The 16,750-nt window shown below is 44.6% G+C and overlaps 9 non-coding genes and 1 pseudogene across 9 annotated transcripts; all 10 read left to right on the top strand.

The window, feature by feature from the left end:
• The first annotated feature begins 802 nt into the window (after positions 1–802).
• Positions 803–985, top strand: LOC141150393 (U2 spliceosomal RNA). The gene has a single exon (XR_012246605.1). It is a non-coding gene; the product is annotated as a U2 spliceosomal RNA (small nuclear RNA).
• Positions 986–2,100: 1,115 nt separating this feature from the next.
• LOC141151080 (U2 spliceosomal RNA) lies at positions 2,101–2,192 on the top strand (annotated as a pseudogene).
• Positions 2,193–2,769: 577 nt separating this feature from the next.
• Positions 2,770–2,965, top strand: LOC141150438 (U2 spliceosomal RNA). Its single transcript, XR_012246640.1, has one exon. It is a non-coding gene; the product is annotated as a U2 spliceosomal RNA (small nuclear RNA).
• A 1,115-nt stretch (positions 2,966–4,080) lies between these two features.
• LOC141151387 (U2 spliceosomal RNA) lies at positions 4,081–4,271 on the top strand. Its single transcript, XR_012247071.1, has one exon. It is a non-coding gene; the product is annotated as a U2 spliceosomal RNA (small nuclear RNA).
• Positions 4,272–5,386: 1,115 nt separating this feature from the next.
• LOC141151385 (U2 spliceosomal RNA) lies at positions 5,387–5,577 on the top strand. Its single transcript, XR_012247069.1, has one exon. It is a non-coding gene; the product is annotated as a U2 spliceosomal RNA (small nuclear RNA).
• Positions 5,578–6,692: 1,115 nt separating this feature from the next.
• Positions 6,693–6,883, top strand: LOC141151384 (U2 spliceosomal RNA). The gene has a single exon (XR_012247068.1). It is a non-coding gene; the product is annotated as a U2 spliceosomal RNA (small nuclear RNA).
• A 1,115-nt stretch (positions 6,884–7,998) lies between these two features.
• On the top strand, positions 7,999–8,189 carry LOC141151383 (U2 spliceosomal RNA). Its single transcript, XR_012247067.1, has one exon. It is a non-coding gene; the product is annotated as a U2 spliceosomal RNA (small nuclear RNA).
• Positions 8,190–9,304: 1,115 nt separating this feature from the next.
• On the top strand, positions 9,305–9,495 carry LOC141151382 (U2 spliceosomal RNA). Its single transcript, XR_012247066.1, has one exon. It is a non-coding gene; the product is annotated as a U2 spliceosomal RNA (small nuclear RNA).
• Positions 9,496–10,610: 1,115 nt separating this feature from the next.
• LOC141151381 (U2 spliceosomal RNA) lies at positions 10,611–10,801 on the top strand. Its single transcript, XR_012247065.1, has one exon. It is a non-coding gene; the product is annotated as a U2 spliceosomal RNA (small nuclear RNA).
• A 1,118-nt stretch (positions 10,802–11,919) lies between these two features.
• Positions 11,920–12,110, top strand: LOC141274005 (U2 spliceosomal RNA). Its single transcript, XR_012322301.1, has one exon. It is a non-coding gene; the product is annotated as a U2 spliceosomal RNA (small nuclear RNA).
• Positions 12,111–16,750: the final 4,640 nt, after the last annotated feature.

Raw genomic sequence — 16,750 nt, 5'->3', positions numbered from 1 at the left:
TATGTTTTTAAGAGATGGCTACGGCCATCCTTATCTTCGCCTGTTTTATTATGTCCCCCAAAGCATCTTATCATCTTAGAGAAAGTATGTAGAAATTATAAATTAAGAGACTTGGATACTGATATTCTTCAAGACCGAAGGAAATTGATAACTCATCTGAGAAGGGAAGAAAGAGTATCTGAAGTAATCAACTTTTCCTGGAGCAGATCCAAGCGAGTCTGGAGGAATGTGTTTGGAAAGTTTCTCGCAAATATTCATAAAGACCTTGCCTGGATGTCCGTCCACCAGTGTCTCCCAACTAGAGACTTTCAGCACAGGAGAGGCCTGGCGGCGCGGGCAAAATGTCCTAGAGACTCGTGTGGAAGTGATGAGACGGTTTTACATCTGTTTTGGAACTGTTTTTATGCGCAAGAACTTTGGCGGAGACTGGGGGTGCTTTTGAAATGGGTTTGTGGTCTGAAAGACTTTTGTCACGAATATGTTTTATACGGACTTTTTAATTGCCCAACTTTACATCAAACCAAAATATGCTGGTGTATAATAAATTGTGCAAAAAGTGCTATGTGGAAAGTGAGGAATATTTTGTTGTTCAAACGTGACTGTATTTCCATCAATGATTGTATTAGAATGGTTTTTAGCGAAATGTATATTTATTATTTGAAAGATGTCAAAGATGTGGGTAAACACGAAGCGAATAGAAGATGGTGCTTTTACATGTGGAATACTATTTTGTACTAATAATGTCTGTGGAAAGAGCTCTATTAACGCTGTAAATAAGAATAATGTGTTTTTGTACTTTTTTATATCTGAATAAATTTATGTTGAAACCTTATCTGTTCTTATCAGTTTAATATCTGATACGTCCCCTATCTGGGGACCATATATTAAATGGATTTTTAGAACAGGGAGATGGAAAAAGAGCTTGCTCTGTCCACTCCACGCATTGACCTGGTATTGCAGTATCTCCAGGACCGGTGCACCCCTTCTTTAATGCAGTTTCTAAAATCAGAAAGAATTGAATTCAATGTTTTTTGTTCATTTTGCTTGTTTGTCGGATTTTGGGATGGACTCTTTGGCTCTGCTTTTCTTCTCCTCATTGGATTTTTCATGTTCAAAGTTGCAGAAGCCAGATTACAAGCTCATTTTGGTTCAACTTCAGCAACTGTGCATTGCATTGCCATGTAATGTGATGCAATGCTATCTTTCTAGCTCTCCCTTTTTACTTCCTTTTGGATAAACAGACATATTAGGCAAGCATTTTGGAGCTTTCACCTAAATAACTACAGGTGGTGAGATAAGCTGCACAATATAATTGACCTTTCAGTATATTGTTGCACACACACCATCTATTTAGCAAATGCCCTTGTTATCAACAGCAGCCTTTTAAACTCACCTGAGCTAACAGGTATGTGCGCTGGTTACTCTGCTGCGCTTAAAATTTCTTTTTTGGTATGCTACAATGCCTTTTCTGAAACGTTGTCTCCTTCTGCTGGAACACTGACTTCTTTCATTTAATGCCTGCAGACTATAAAAGAGAACCCAACCCAAAAAGTTTGGTTGATTAGTCTGTGGCATTCTGTTAAACTGTTGCTTATGGCGGTCTCTGTGAGCTTCTCAGCGACATTCAGCCAGCCAGGTATCCTGCCTGCAGTAGATGGAATGTGGCAATGGAACGCTGGCTGCGCGTGTCATAATAGGCTCTGAGCCTTTATATACCTGTGCACAGCAGCAGCCACCTTCAGTCTGCTGCTGGACAGCCAGCAGCAGCAGCAGCAGGAGAGGTATGTAATCAGGAGCCCTCCTGCTAAGGGTAGACAGCTGCTCGTTCCACCCCACCCCCCGCCTTAATTGGTTCTCCTCCCTTCCACCGGTGTTGAGGCGGGTGGGAACAGCAGGGGGTGAAGGTGCTGTGTTTAAAGAGGTGGAGTTATGCAGATCTAAAACGCGTGGATTGCAGCAGCAGCAAGCCGAAAAGTGCAGGCATGTAAGGGATCTAGAGGTTGACAACATGTCTTCTTAACGGGAGTCCAGGAGCTCATCTCCACAAATGGACTTTTTAGGATCCTTGGGTGGCTCCGTAGTTTGAAACCAATTCTGGTTATCGCTTCTCGGCCTTTTGGCTAAGATCAAGTGTAGTATCTGTCGTGGAGGAAGGTGCCCCTTCGTGGAGGAAACATCTTTGCACACTTTTTGGGACTGCGGATTTGCACAGCGCCTATTGACTGCACTTGAGGACGACCTGAGGAACTCTGTCCCCAGGGCGAGCCTATCGCACCATTCTGTGCTTTACGGACTCTTCCCTGGGGTTCATACCGTCGGAGCCATCCAGGAGGCTTGGCGCCTTATGAACTGCTTCAAGGATGCCGTTTGGGTCGCCAGGAACCGGCTCATCTTGAGGAGGGAGAGGATGTCCATCCAGGACTGCCGCAGGCTGATCCACAGCCTGCTCAGAGACTATTCCATCATGGACGGTCCGGAGGACGAGGACGAGGACTAAACCCCTCCTCCCCCTCTCCCCTTATGTGTCTTGTCTTTCAATAAAGCTTCGGGCCTGTGATTTTCCCCTCCCCATCCCCTTTTTCCCAATCCCCATCCCTTATCACGGTTCGTCGTACTGTATTGATTGACATGCTTTTTCTTTCAGATTGAGTGTTTTGTGTAGCATAGGGGTGTGATGTGTCTAGTTAGTGCGTCGTATCCTCATGCTATGTAAATATGATGTAGAATTCTGTGTGTACTGGGCTGCGGCACTGTACACTGTCTGTTAACTTATTTTTTGTGCTAATAAAAGATATATTCAATAAAAAAAAAATCTGTTCTTATCAGTTTAATATCTGATACGTCCCCTATCTGGGGACCATATATTAAATGGATTTTTAGAACAGGGAGATGGAAAAAGAGCTTGCTCTGTCCACTCCACGCATTGACCTGGTATTGCAGTATCTCCAGGACCGGTGCACCCCTTCTTTAATGCAGTTTCTAAAATCAGAAAGAATTGAATTCAATGTTTTTTGTTCATTTTGCTTGTTTGTCGGATTTTGGGATGGACTCTTTGGCTCTGCTTTTCTTCTCCTCATTGGATTTTTCATGTTCAAAGTTGCAGAAGCCAGATTACAAGCTCATTTTGGTTCAACTTCAGCAACTGTGCATTGCATTGCCATGTAATGTGATGCAATGCTATCTTTCTAGCTCTCCCTTTTTACTTCCTTTTGGATAAACAGACATATTAGGCAAGCATTTTGGAGCTTTCACCTAAATAACTACAGGTGGTGAGATAAGCTGCACAATATAATTGACCTTTCAGTATATTGTTGCACACACACCATCTATTTAGCAAATGCCCTTGTTATCAACAGCAGCCTTTTAAACTCACCTGAGCTAACAGGTATGTGCGCTGGTTACTCTGCTGCGCTTAAAATTTCTTTTTTGGTTTGCTACAATGCCTTTTCTGAAACGTTGTCTCCTTCTGCTGGAACACTGACTTCTTTCATTTAATGCCTGCAGACTATAAAAGAGAACCCAACCCAAAAAGTTTGGTTGATTAGTCTGTGGCATTCTGTTAAACTGTTGCTTATGGCGGTCTCTGTGAGCTTCTCAGCGACATTCAGCCAGCCAGGTATCCTGCCTGCAGTAGATGGAATGTGGCAATGGAACGTTGGCTGCGCATGTCATAATAGGCTCTGAGCCTTTATATACCTGTGCACAGCAGCAGCCACCTTCAGTCTGCTGCTGGACAGCCAGCAGCAGCAGCAGCAGGAGAGGTATGTAATCAGGAGCCCTCCTGCTAAGGGTAGACAGCTGCTCGTTCCACCCCACCCCCCGCCTTAATTGGTTCTCCTCCCTTCCAACGGTGTTGAGGCGGGTGGGAACAGCAGGGGGTGAAGGTGCTGTGTTTAAAGAGGTGGAGTTATGCAGATCTAAAACGCGTGGATTGCAGCAGCAGCAAGCCGAAAAGTGCAGGCATGTAAGGGATCTAGAGGTTGACAACATGTCTTCTTAACGGGAGTCCAGGAGCTCATCTCCACAAATGGACTTTTTAGGATCCTTGGGTGGCTCCGTAGTTTGAAACCAATTCTGGTTATCGCTTCTCGGCCTTTTGGCTAAGATCAAGTGTAGTATCTGTTCTTATCAGTTTAATATCTGATACGTCCCCTATCTGGGGACCATATATTAAATGGATTTTTAGAACAGGGAGATGGAAAAAGAGCTTGCTCTGTCCACTCCACGCATTGACCTGGTATTGCAGTATCTCCAGGACCGGTGCACCCCTTCTTTAATGCAGTTTCTAAAATCAGAAAGAATTGAATTCAATGTTTTTTGTTCATTTTGCTTGTTTGTCGGATTTTGGGATGGACTCTTTGGCTCTGCTTTTCTTCTCCTCATTGGATTTTTCATGTTCAAAGTTGCAGAAGCCAGATTACAAGCTCATTTTGGTTCAACTTCAGCAACTGTGCATTGCATTGCCATGTAATGTGATGCAATGCTATCTTTCTAGCTCTCCCTTTTTACTTCCTTTTGGATAAACAGACATATTAGGCAAGCATTTTGGAGCTTTCACCTAAATAACTACAGGTGGTGAGATAAGCTGCACAATATAATTGACCTTTCAGTATATTGTTGCACACACACCATCTATTTAGCAAATGCCCTTGTTATCAACAGCAGCCTTTTAAACTCACCTGAGCTAACAGGTATGTGCGCTGGTTACTCTGCTGCGCTTAAAATTTCTTTTTTGGTTTGCTACAATGCCTTTTCTGAAACGTTGTCTCCTTCTGCTGGAACACTGACTTCTTTCATTTAATGCCTGCAGACTATAAAAGAGAACCCAACCCAAAAAGTTTGGTTGATTAGTCTGTGGCATTCTGTTAAACTGTTGCTTATGGCGGTCTCTGTGAGCTTCTCAGCGACATTCAGCCAGCCAGGTATCCTGCCTGCAGTAGATGGAATGTGGCAATGGAACGCTGGCTGCGCGTGTCATAATAGGCTCTGAGCCTTTATATACCTGTGCACAGCAGCAGCCACCTTCAGTCTGCTGCTGGACAGCCAGCAGCAGCAGCAGCAGGAGAGGTATGTAATCAGGAGCCCTCCTGCTAAGGGTAGACAGCTGCTCGTTCCACCCCACCCCCCGCCTTAATTGGTTCTCCTCCCTTCCAACGGTGTTGAGGCGGGTGGGAACAGCAGGGGGTGAAGGTGCTGTGTTTAAAGAGGTGGAGTTATGCAGATCTAAAACGCGTGGATTGCAGCAGCAGCAAGCCGAAAAGTGCAGGCATGTAAGGGATCTAGAGGTTGACAACATGTCTTCTTAACGGGAGTCCAGGAGCTCATCTCCACAAATGGACTTTTTAGGATCCTTGGGTGGCTCCGTAGTTTGAAACCAATTCTGGTTATCGCTTCTCGGCCTTTTGGCTAAGATCAAGTGTAGTATCTGTTCTTATCAGTTTAATATCTGATACGTCCCCTATCTGGGGACCATATATTAAATGGATTTTTAGAACAGGGAGATGGAAAAAGAGCTTGCTCTGTCCACTCCACGCATTGACCTGGTATTGCAGTATCTCCAGGACCGGTGCACCCCTTCTTTAATGCAGTTTCTAAAATCAGAAAGAATTGAATTCAATGTTTTTTGTTCATTTTGCTTGTTTGTCGGATTTTGGGATGGACTCTTTGGCTCTGCTTTTCTTCTCCTCATTGGATTTTTCATGTTCAAAGTTGCAGAAGCCAGATTACAAGCTCATTTTGGTTCAACTTCAGCAACTGTGCATTGCATTGCCATGTAATGTGATGCAATGCTATCTTTCTAGCTCTCCCTTTTTACTTCCTTTTGGATAAACAGACATATTAGGCAAGCATTTTGGAGCTTTCACCTAAATAACTACAGGTGGTGAGATAAGCTGCACAATATAATTGACCTTTCAGTATATTGTTGCACACACACCATCTATTTAGCAAATGCCCTTGTTATCAACAGCAGCCTTTTAAACTCACCTGAGCTAACAGGTATGTGCGCTGGTTACTCTGCTGCGCTTAAAATTTCTTTTTTGGTTTGCTACAATGCCTTTTCTGAAACGTTGTCTCCTTCTGCTGGAACACTGACTTCTTTCATTTAATGCCTGCAGACTACAAAAGAGAACCCAACCCAAAAAGTTTGGTTGATTAGTCTGTGGCATTCTGTTAAACTGTTGCTTATGGCGGTCTCTGTGAGCTTCTCAGCGACATTCAGCCAGCCAGGTATCCTGCCTGCAGTAGATGGAATGTGGCAATGGAACGCTGGCTGCGCGTGTCATAATAGGCTCTGAGCCTTTATATACCTGTGCACAGCAGCAGCCACCTTCAGTCTGCTGCTGGACAGCCAGCAGCAGCAGCAGCAGGAGAGGTATGTAATCAGGAGCCCTCCTGCTAAGGGTAGACAGCTGCTCGTTCCACCCCACCCCCCGCCTTAATTGGTTCTCCTCCCTTCCAACGGTGTTGAGGCGGGTGGGAACAGCAGGGGGTGAAGGTGCTGTGTTTAAAGAGGTGGAGTTATGCAGATCTAAAACGCGTGGATTGCAGCAGCAGCAAGCCGAAAAGTGCAGGCATGTAAGGGATCTAGAGGTTGACAACATGTCTTCTTAACGGGAGTCCAGGAGCTCATCTCCACAAATGGACTTTTTAGGATCCTTGGGTGGCTCCGTAGTTTGAAACCAATTCTGGTTATCGCTTCTCGGCCTTTTGGCTAAGATCAAGTGTAGTATCTGTTCTTATCAGTTTAATATCTGATACGTCCCCTATCTGGGGACCATATATTAAATGGATTTTTAGAACAGGGAGATGGAAAAAGAGCTTGCTCTGTCCACTCCACGCATTGACCTGGTATTGCAGTATCTCCAGGACCGGTGCACCCCTTCTTTAATGCAGTTTCTAAAATCAGAAAGAATTGAATTCAATGTTTTTTGTTCATTTTGCTTGTTTGTCGGATTTTGGGATGGACTCTTTGGCTCTGCTTTTCTTCTCCTCATTGGATTTTTCATGTTCAAAGTTGCAGAAGCCAGATTACAAGCTCATTTTGGTTCAACTTCAGCAACTGTGCATTGCATTGCCATGTAATGTGATGCAATGCTATCTTTCTAGCTCTCCCTTTTTACTTCCTTTTGGATAAACAGACATATTAGGCAAGCATTTTGGAGCTTTCACCTAAATAACTACAGGTGGTGAGATAAGCTGCACAATATAATTGACCTTTCAGTATATTGTTGCACACACACCATCTATTTAGCAAATGCCCTTGTTATCAACAGCAGCCTTTTAAACTCACCTGAGCTAACAGGTATGTGCGCTGGTTACTCTGCTGCGCTTAAAATTTCTTTTTTGGTTTGCTACAATGCCTTTTCTGAAACGTTGTCTCCTTCTGCTGGAACACTGACTTCTTTCATTTAATGCCTGCAGACTATAAAAGAGAACCCAACCCAAAAAGTTTGGTTGATTAGTCTGTGGCATTCTGTTAAACTGTTGCTTATGGCGGTCTCTGTGAGCTTCTCAGCGACATTCAGCCAGCCAGGTATCCTGCCTGCAGTAGATGGAATGTGGCAATGGAACGCTGGCTGCGCGTGTCATAATAGGCTCTGAGCCTTTATATACCTGTGCACAGCAGCAGCCACCTTCAGTCTGCTGCTGGACAGCCAGCAGCAGCAGCAGCAGGAGAGGTATGTAATCAGGAGCCCTCCTGCTAAGGGTAGACAGCTGCTCGTTCCACCCCACCCCCCGCCTTAATTGGTTCTCCTCCCTTCCAACGGTGTTGAGGCGGGTGGGAACAGCAGGGGGTGAAGGTGCTGTGTTTAAAGAGGTGGAGTTATGCAGATCTAAAACGCGTGGATTGCAGCAGCAGCAAGCCGAAAAGTGCAGGCATGTAAGGGATCTAGAGGTTGACAACATGTCTTCTTAACGGGAGTCCAGGAGCTCATCTCCACAAATGGACTTTTTAGGATCCTTGGGTGGCTCCGTAGTTTGAAACCAATTCTGGTTATCGCTTCTCGGCCTTTTGGCTAAGATCAAGTGTAGTATCTGTTCTTATCAGTTTAATATCTGATACGTCCCCTATCTGGGGACCATATATTAAATGGATTTTTAGAACAGGGAGATGGAAAAAGAGCTTGCTCTGTCCACTCCACGCATTGACCTGGTATTGCAGTATCTCCAGGACCGGTGCACCCCTTCTTTAATGCAGTTTCTAAAATCAGAAAGAATTGAATTCAATGTTTTTTGTTCATTTTGCTTGTTTGTCGGATTTTGGGATGGACTCTTTGGCTCTGCTTTTCTTCTCCTCATTGGATTTTTCATGTTCAAAGTTGCAGAAGCCAGATTACAAGCTCATTTTGGTTCAACTTCAGCAACTGTGCATTGCATTGCCATGTAATGTGATGCAATGCTATCTTTCTAGCTCTCCCTTTTTACTTCCTTTTGGATAAACAGACATATTAGGCAAGCATTTTGGAGCTTTCACCTAAATAACTACAGGTGGTGAGATAAGCTGCACAATATAATTGACCTTTCAGTATATTGTTGCACACACACCATCTATTTAGCAAATGCCCTTGTTATCAACAGCAGCCTTTTAAACTCACCTGAGCTAACAGGTATGTGCGCTGGTTACTCTGCTGCGCTTAAAATTTCTTTTTTGGTTTGCTACAATGCCTTTTCTGAAACGTTGTCTCCTTCTGCTGGAACACTGACTTCTTTCATTTAATGCCTGCAGACTATAAAAGAGAACCCAACCCAAAAAGTTTGGTTGATTAGTCTGTGGCATTCTGTTAAACTGTTGCTTATGGCGGTCTCTATGAGCTTCTCAGCGACATTCAGCCAGCCAGGTATCCTGCCTGCAGTAGATGGAATGTGGCAATGGAACGCTGGCTGCGCGTGTCATAATAGGCTCTGAGCCTTTATATACCTGTGCACAGCAGCAGCCACCTTCAGTCTGCTGCTGGACAGCCAGCAGCAGCAGCAGCAGGAGAGGTATGTAATCAGGAGCCCTCCTGCTAAGGGTAGACAGCTGCTCGTTCCACCCCACCCCCCGCCTTAATTGGTTCTCCTCCCTTCCAACGGTGTTGAGGCGGGTGGGAACAGCAGGGGGTGAAGGTGCTGTGTTTAAAGAGGTGGAGTTATGCAGATCTAAAACGCGTGGATTGCAGCAGCAGCAAGCCGAAAAGTGCAGGCATGTAAGGGATCTAGAGGTTGACAACATGTCTTCTTAACGGGAGTCCAGGAGCTCATCTCCACAAATGGACTTTTTAGGATCCTTGGGTGGCTCCGTAGTTTGAAACCAATTCTGGTTATCGCTTCTCGGCCTTTTGGCTAAGATCAAGTGTAGTATCTGTTCTTATCAGTTTAATATCTGATACGTCCCCTATCTGGGGACCATATATTAAATGGATTTTTAGAACAGGGAGATGGAAAAAGAGCTTGCTCTGTCCACTCCACGCATTGACCTGGTATTGCAGTATCTCCAGGACCGGTGCACCCCTTCTTTAATGCAGTTTCTAAAATCAGAAAGAATTGAATTCAATGTTTTTTGTTCATTTTGCTTGTTTGTCGGATTTTGGGATGGACTCTTTGGCTCTGCTTTTCTTCTCCTCATTGGATTTTTCATGTTCAAAGTTGCAGAAGCCAGATTACAAGCTCATTTTGGTTCAACTTCAGCAACTGTGCATTGCATTGCCATGTAATGTGATGCAATGCTATCTTTCTAGCTCTCCCTTTTTACTTCCTTTTGGATAAACAGACATATTAGGCAAGCATTTTGGAGCTTTCACCTAAATAACTACAGGTGGTGAGATAAGCTGCACAATATAATTGACCTTTCAGTATATTGTTGCACACACACCATCTATTTAGCAAATGCCCTTGTTATCAACAGCAGCCTTTTAAACTCACCTGAGCTAACAGGTATGTGCGCTGGTTACTCTGCTGCACTTAAAATTTCTTTTTTGGTTTGCTACAATGCCTTTTCTGAAACATTGTCTCCTTCTGCTGGAACACTGACTTCTTTCATTTAATGCCTGCAGACTATAAAAGAGAACCCAACCCAAAAAGTTTGGTTGATTAGTCTGTGGCATTCTGTTAAACTGTTGCTTATGGCGGTCTCTGTGAGCTTCTCAGCGACATTCAGCCAGCCAGGTATCCTGCCTGCAGTAGATGCAATGTGGCAATGGAACGCTGGCTGCGCGTGTCATAATAGGCTCTGAGCCTTTATATACCTGTGCACAGCAGCAGCCACCTTCAGTCTGCTGCTGGACAGCCAGCAGCAGCAGCAGCAGGAGAGGTATGTAATCAGGAGCCCTCCTGCTAAGGGTAGACAGCTGCTCGTTCCACCCCACCCCCCGCCTTAATTGGTTCTCCTCCCTTCCAACGGTGTTGAGGCGGGTGGGAACAGCAGGGGGTGAAGGTGCTGTGTTTAAAGAGGTGGAGTTATGCAGATCTAAAACGCGTGGATTGCAGCAGCAGCAAGCCGAAAAGTGCAGGCATGTAAGGGATCTAGAGGTTGACAACATGTCTTCTTAACGGGAGTCCAGGAGCTCATCTCCACAAATGGACTTTTTAGGATCCTTGGGTGGCTCCGTAGTTTGAAACCAATTCTGGTTATCGCTTCTCGGCCTTTTGGCTAAGATCAAGTGTAGTATCTGTTCTTATCAGTTTAATATCTGATACGTCCCCTATCTGGGGACCATATATTAAATGGATTTTTAGAACAGGGAGATGGAAAAAGAGCTTGCTCTGTCCACTCCACGCATTGACCTGGTATTGCAGTATCTCCAGGACCGGTGCACCCCTTCTTTAATGCAGTTTCTAAAATCAGAAAGAATTGAATTCAATGTTTTTTGTTCATTTTGCTTGTTTGTCAGATTTTGGGATGGACTCTTTGGCTCTGCTTTTCTTCTCCTCATTGGATTTTTCATGTTCAAAGTTGCAGAAGCCAGATTACAAGCTCATTTTGGTTCAACTTCAGCAACTGTGCATTGCATTGCCATGTAATGTGATGCAATGCTATCTTTCTAGCTCTCCCTTTTTACTTCCTTTTGGATAAACAGACATATTAGGCAAGCATTTTGGAGCTTTCACCTAAATAACTACAGGTGGTGAGATAAGCTGCACAATATAATTGACCTTTCAGTATATTGTTGCACACACACCATCTATTTAGCAAATGCCCTTGTTATCAACAGCAGCCTTTTAAACTCACCTGAGCTAACAGGTATGTGCGCTGGTTACTCTGCTGCGCTTAAAATTTCTTTTTTGGTTTGCTACAATGCCTTTTCTGAAACGTTGTCTCCTTCTGCTGGAACACTGACTTCTTTCATTTAATGCCTGCAGACTATAAAAGAGAACCCAACCCAAAAAGTTTGGTTGATTAGTCTGTGGCATTCTGTTAAACTGTTGCTTATGGCGGTCTCTGTGAGCTTCTCAGCGACATTCAGCCAGCCAGGTATCCTGCCTGCAGTAGATGGAATGTGGCAATGGAACGCTGGCTGCGCGTGTCATAATAGGCTCTGAGCCTTTATATACCTGTGCACAGCAGCAGCCACCTTCAGTCTGCTGCTGGACAGCCAGCAGCAGCAGCAGCAGCAGGAGAGGTATGTAATCAGGAGCCCACCTGCTAAGGGTAGACAGCTGCTCGTTCCACCCCACCCCCCGCCTTAATTGGTTCTCCTCCCTTCCAACGGTGTTGAGGCGGGTGGGAACAGCAGGGGGTGAAGGTGCTGTGTTTAAAGAGGTGGAGTTATGCAGATCTAAAACGCGTGGATTGCAGCAGCAGCAAGCCGAAAAGTGCAGGCATGTAAGGGATCTAGAGGCTGACAACATGTCTTCTTAACGGGAGTCCAGGAGCTCATCTCCACAAATGGACTTTTTAGGATCCTTGGGTGGCTCCGTAGTTTGAAACCAATTCTGGTTATCGCTTCTCGGCCTTTTGGCTAAGATCAAGTGTAGTATCTGTTCTTATCAGTTTAATATCTGATACGTCCCCTATCTGGGGACCATATATTAAATGGATTTTTAGAACAGGGAGATGGAAAAAGAGCTTGCTCTGTCCACTCCACGCATTGACCTGGTATTGCAGTATCTCCAGGAACGGTGCACCCCTTCTTTAATGCAGTTTCTAAAATCAGAAAGAATTGAATTCAATGTTTTTTGTTCATTTTGCTTGTTTGTCAGATTTTGGGATGGACTCTTTGGCTCTGCTTTTCTTCTCCTCATTGGATTTTTCATGTTCAAAGTTGCAGAAGCCAGATTACAAGCTCATTTTGGTTCAACTTCAGCAACTGTGCATTGCATTGCCATGTAATGTGATGCAATGCTATCTTTCTAGCTCTCCCTTTTTACTTCCTTTTGGATAAACAGACATATTAGGCAAGCATTTTGGAGCTTTCACCTAAATAACTACAGGTGGTGAGATAAGCTGCACAATATAATTGACCTTTCAGTATATTGTTGCACACACACCATCTATTTAGCAAATGCCCTTGTTATCAACAGCAGCCTTTTAAACTCACCTGAGCTAACAGGTATGTGCGCTGGTTACTCTGCTGCGCTTAAAATTTCTTTTTTGGTTTGCTACAATGCCTTTTCTGAAACGTTGTCTCCTTCTGCTGGAACACTGACTTCTTTCATTTAATGCCTGCAGACTATAAAAGAGAACCCAACCCAAAAAGTTTGGTTGATTAGTCTGTGGCATTCTGTTAAACTGTTGCTTATGGCGGTCTCTGTGAGCTTCTCAGCGACATTCAGCCAGCCAGGTATCCTGCCTGCAGTAGATGAAATGTGGCAACGGAACGCTGGCTGCGCGTGTCATAATAGGCTCTGAGCCTTTATATACCTGTGCACAGCAGCAGCCACCTTCAGTCTGCTGCTGGACAGCCAGCAGCAGCAGCAGCAGGAGAGGTATGTAATCAGGAGCCCTCCTGCTAAGGGTAGACAGCTGCTCGTTCCACCCCACCCCCCGCTTTAATTGGTTCTCCTCCCTTCCAACGGTGTTGAGGCGGGTGGGAACAGCAGGGGGTGAAGGTGCTGTGTTTAAAGAGGTGGAGTTATGCAGATCTAAAACGCGTGGATTGCAGCAGCAGCAAGCCGAAAAGTGCAGGCATGTAAGGGATCTAGAGGTTGACAACATGTCTTCTTAACGGGAGTCCAGGAGCTCATCTCCACAAATGGACTTTTTAGGATCCTTGGGTGGCTCCGTAGTTTGAAACCAATTCTGGTTATCGCTTCTCGGCCTTTTGGCTCAGATCTGTAATTGGTCTAGTCATTTGGCTGTCTGTGCGTTAACTCTTGGCCCTGTGGCATCGCCATTTTATGGCTTAAGCCACTTGCTGCTATAAGGAGTTGGCCAGTAGACACGACTAGCGATAATGGGACGCATTCGATACGCTGGGCCCGGTGAGGCTCGAGTGAAGTTTGGAATCCAGATTGATGTGGAAGAAGGCAAAGAAGGAATCTTTACCCTCAGCTTCGTGGTGAAGGAGATTTTGTTTGGACTCCTTGAAGTGAAGAAGGAAGAAATCTTGTGCCTCCAGCAATTCAAAAGCAAGTATAATCTTGTATTTACTTCTATGGCTGTTTGCAACAATTTCTATGATTGTTTGAAAAAGAATCTGGACAATCAATATTTGGATGGGCTGACTTTTGTCATCTTGTATTGCTCCAAAGAGGTACCTCTGACTGTTTTCATGTACAACCCACATGTGGACTTGGCTTTGATTTATGCCTTTCTAAATAGGCACTGCTATATTACCAAGGTGGCAGTAAAAGTCATGAATGAGGAGGAACTATGGACCGGTAAATATCGTTTCATGGTCAAGTTCCGGGAAAGTCCTGATGAACCAGGGGGTATACATTATCCTCCATCAAATTTTTCCATTGGGAGTGAGCGGGGTTACCTGTTCTTCCCCAATGCGCCCAGGTTTTGTCGTCATTGTAGGAGGTATGGCCATACTCAGGAAGCATGCGACATCAGACAGATTATTTGCAGGAAGTGCAATGAGGTGGGTCATTCTTCCAATAATTGCAAAAATGAAATAGTCTGTAACCTCTGCGGAGAGAAGGGGCATGCCTTCAGAGACTGTATATTCCATCCTGGTTCATATGCGGGGGCAGCGGGAAGGGGAAGGAGAAGAAATGAATCTCCTGCACCCACAGCTACAACTCCGACTGCTCCAACTCCGACTGCTCCGATATCTACTCTGGCTTTCCTGGATGAGGAGGAGGCTCGGGTTGCTTTTCCAGAACTGGTTCGTGTGAATGTAAGAGGAAATATGGAGCTGGCACCTGAGCCACCGGTGCAGAGGGCCGCGTCTGTGGCTTCAGATGTCAGTGAGTCTGAGACGATAACTGATGATCGTATAGGCATGGAAGTGGCCCCGGTGGAGGATCTGGAGGCTGAAATTCCAGACATGATGGTTACATTGCAGGGGGAAGAGGAGTCTGATCTGACCAGAACACCGCATGTGGCCTGGAGCGATGTCGTTTCTGACCTTGAGGAGGAGGGAGGTCAGGGGGACTTTGACCCCCAGCGGCGGGATTATAGTTCAGATGAAGATGGAGGTGCTTCAGTGAAGAAAAAGAAGAAAACTGAGCCATCCTTTTCCCCTTTAAGTGACTGCAGGATGAGTCCAGCCCGGGTGTACCCTACTGCATCCGATCCCCAAGATGTGTCTTTTTTGGGGGAAGGCACAAACTACGATATCTGCACGTCCAGCGTCCTACCCCCAGAAGGGTTAGGATGATGTACAGGTGGGCATGTTGTCGTGACCTGCCACATCAAATTAATAGATGGGTGCCCAAGTTGCTCTCAGCATCTTGTCGCTAAATGTTCGGCTGATTAAATCTGAGTCGAGAAGAGTGGCAATTTTGGACTACTTGAGCAACTTGGATGCGGACGTATACTGTGTCCAGGAGTGTGGGATCTCCGATCCCTTAAGTGAAAATGCATGGCCTTTAGGTCAAAGTGTGTGGTCTGGTTCTGTATGTAATAAAAATTGTGGGGTAGGTGTTTTGGTGAAGGGTTATAGTGTTAAGATAGAAAGTTACATGGTGGTGGAGGCGGGGAGGTGTGTAATATGTAAGTTAAATTGTAGGGGGTGGAGGGTTAGGGTGGTAAATATGTATGCACCAATAGATAAAGGGGAGAGGCTGGAAATTTTTGAGAAATTATGTTTTTTTTTATCTGGCAAAATGCCAATAATTTTTGTTGGAGATTTCAATTGTGTGACGGAGGGGGATAAGATGGATGTTACAGGTAAAAGACTCAAGAGTCTTGTGGCGGATTTTTCCTTACAGGATGCTGCGGAAGTTTTTTTAGGTAATCCACCTCCTGCGACCTATAAGGCCGACAGGGGAGGCATAGAGTCTAGAATAGACCGTATCTTCTTTTCTTCACAAAATGTTATTTGTAGGAATTTCCAGCAGGAAGATGTTCCCTTCTCTGACCATGTGTGTTTGAGGGCACGTCTAGAAGGTAAGATTTCCTTTGTATATGGTGGTGGCGTGTGGAAACTTAATGTGCGTTTGCTGGAAGATAATAGGATCATGCGTGATTTTAGGCGAATGTATGTTAGGTGGAGGGATAAAAAAAGTGATTTCAGGAATGTGCTTGAGTGGTGGGACTGGATGAAGAGTGAGATTGTTTTTTTCTTTAGAAAAAGGGGCAGGAGGAAAGCAGCAATGAATAGAGCAAAATTTAATGATTTAAGCTCTAGACTGGAGTGGCTGAGGATGTTAAGGATGATTGGAGTGGATGTGGATGTTTTGATGTGTCAAGTGAAAGAAGAGATTAAGAAATATATTGAGGGTAAAGGGAAAGAAATTATTTACCGTTCTAAGATTGAACATTTGGAGAAAAATGAGAAATGCACAAGGTTTTTTTTCAAAAAAGTTTTTGGGAAGAAAGTAGATATGGATGAGGTGGTGAATGGTGATGGGGTGTGTGTGAGTGGGAAGGATGTGATGCAGGAGGTGGTGCTGTTTTATAAGGAGTTGTATGGGGAAAAATGGGTTGATGATAGGATGTTGACTGATGCTTTGGGGTGTTTAGAAGGTTGTTTGGGTGAGGATGAACGTGAAATATTGGATGATGTAATTGTGTTGGATGAAGTTAAAAAAGTGGTGATGTCTGCGAGTAAGAATAAAACACCTGGGAAGGATGGACTGCCCGTGGAGTTATATGTTAAGGAATGGGACACGATGGGAAATGACTTATTGGAGGTGTGCCAGTATATGTTCACGGAGAATATGTTGAGTGAATCTATGAGAGATGGGGTGGTGGTTTTGGTTCATAAGAAAGGTGATAAAAAGGATTTGGGGAATTGGAGGCCAATCACCCTTTTGAATGCAGACTATAAGGTGTTTAGTAAATTGTTGGCTAGCCGGATGCGGGAAGTGATTGGCGGTGTGGTGGATGAAGATCAAGTGTGTGCAGTGCCTGGGAGAAGTATGACTGAAAATTTGGTGTTGTTGCGTGATGTGATTGGGGATTGTATGAGTCGTAAGCAGAAATGTTTGTTGTTTTCGGTTGATTTTGAAAAAGCTTTTGACCGTGTGTCACATAGCTTTATGTTTAAGGTTTTGTCTAAGATGGGTTATTCCAGGAATTTTGTAAACTGTGTTAGGAGTTTGTATTGTAATGTTTCAAGTGAATTTTTGGTGAATGGGTGGTTGAGTGAGAAAGTGAGAATTAAATCAGGAGTGCGTCAGGGGTGCCCTATGTCCCCTTTTTTGTTTATTAGTGTGA

Source organism: Phyllobates terribilis, unplaced genomic scaffold, assembly GCF_046119375.1.
Source record: "Phyllobates terribilis strain yellow unplaced genomic scaffold, ASM4611937v1 Scaffold_5__5_contigs__length_657084704, whole genome shotgun sequence".
In the NCBI taxonomy this organism is placed as follows: domain Eukaryota; kingdom Metazoa; phylum Chordata; class Amphibia; order Anura; family Dendrobatidae; genus Phyllobates; species Phyllobates terribilis.
This window is presented reverse-complemented; position numbering and strand designations above follow the sequence as displayed.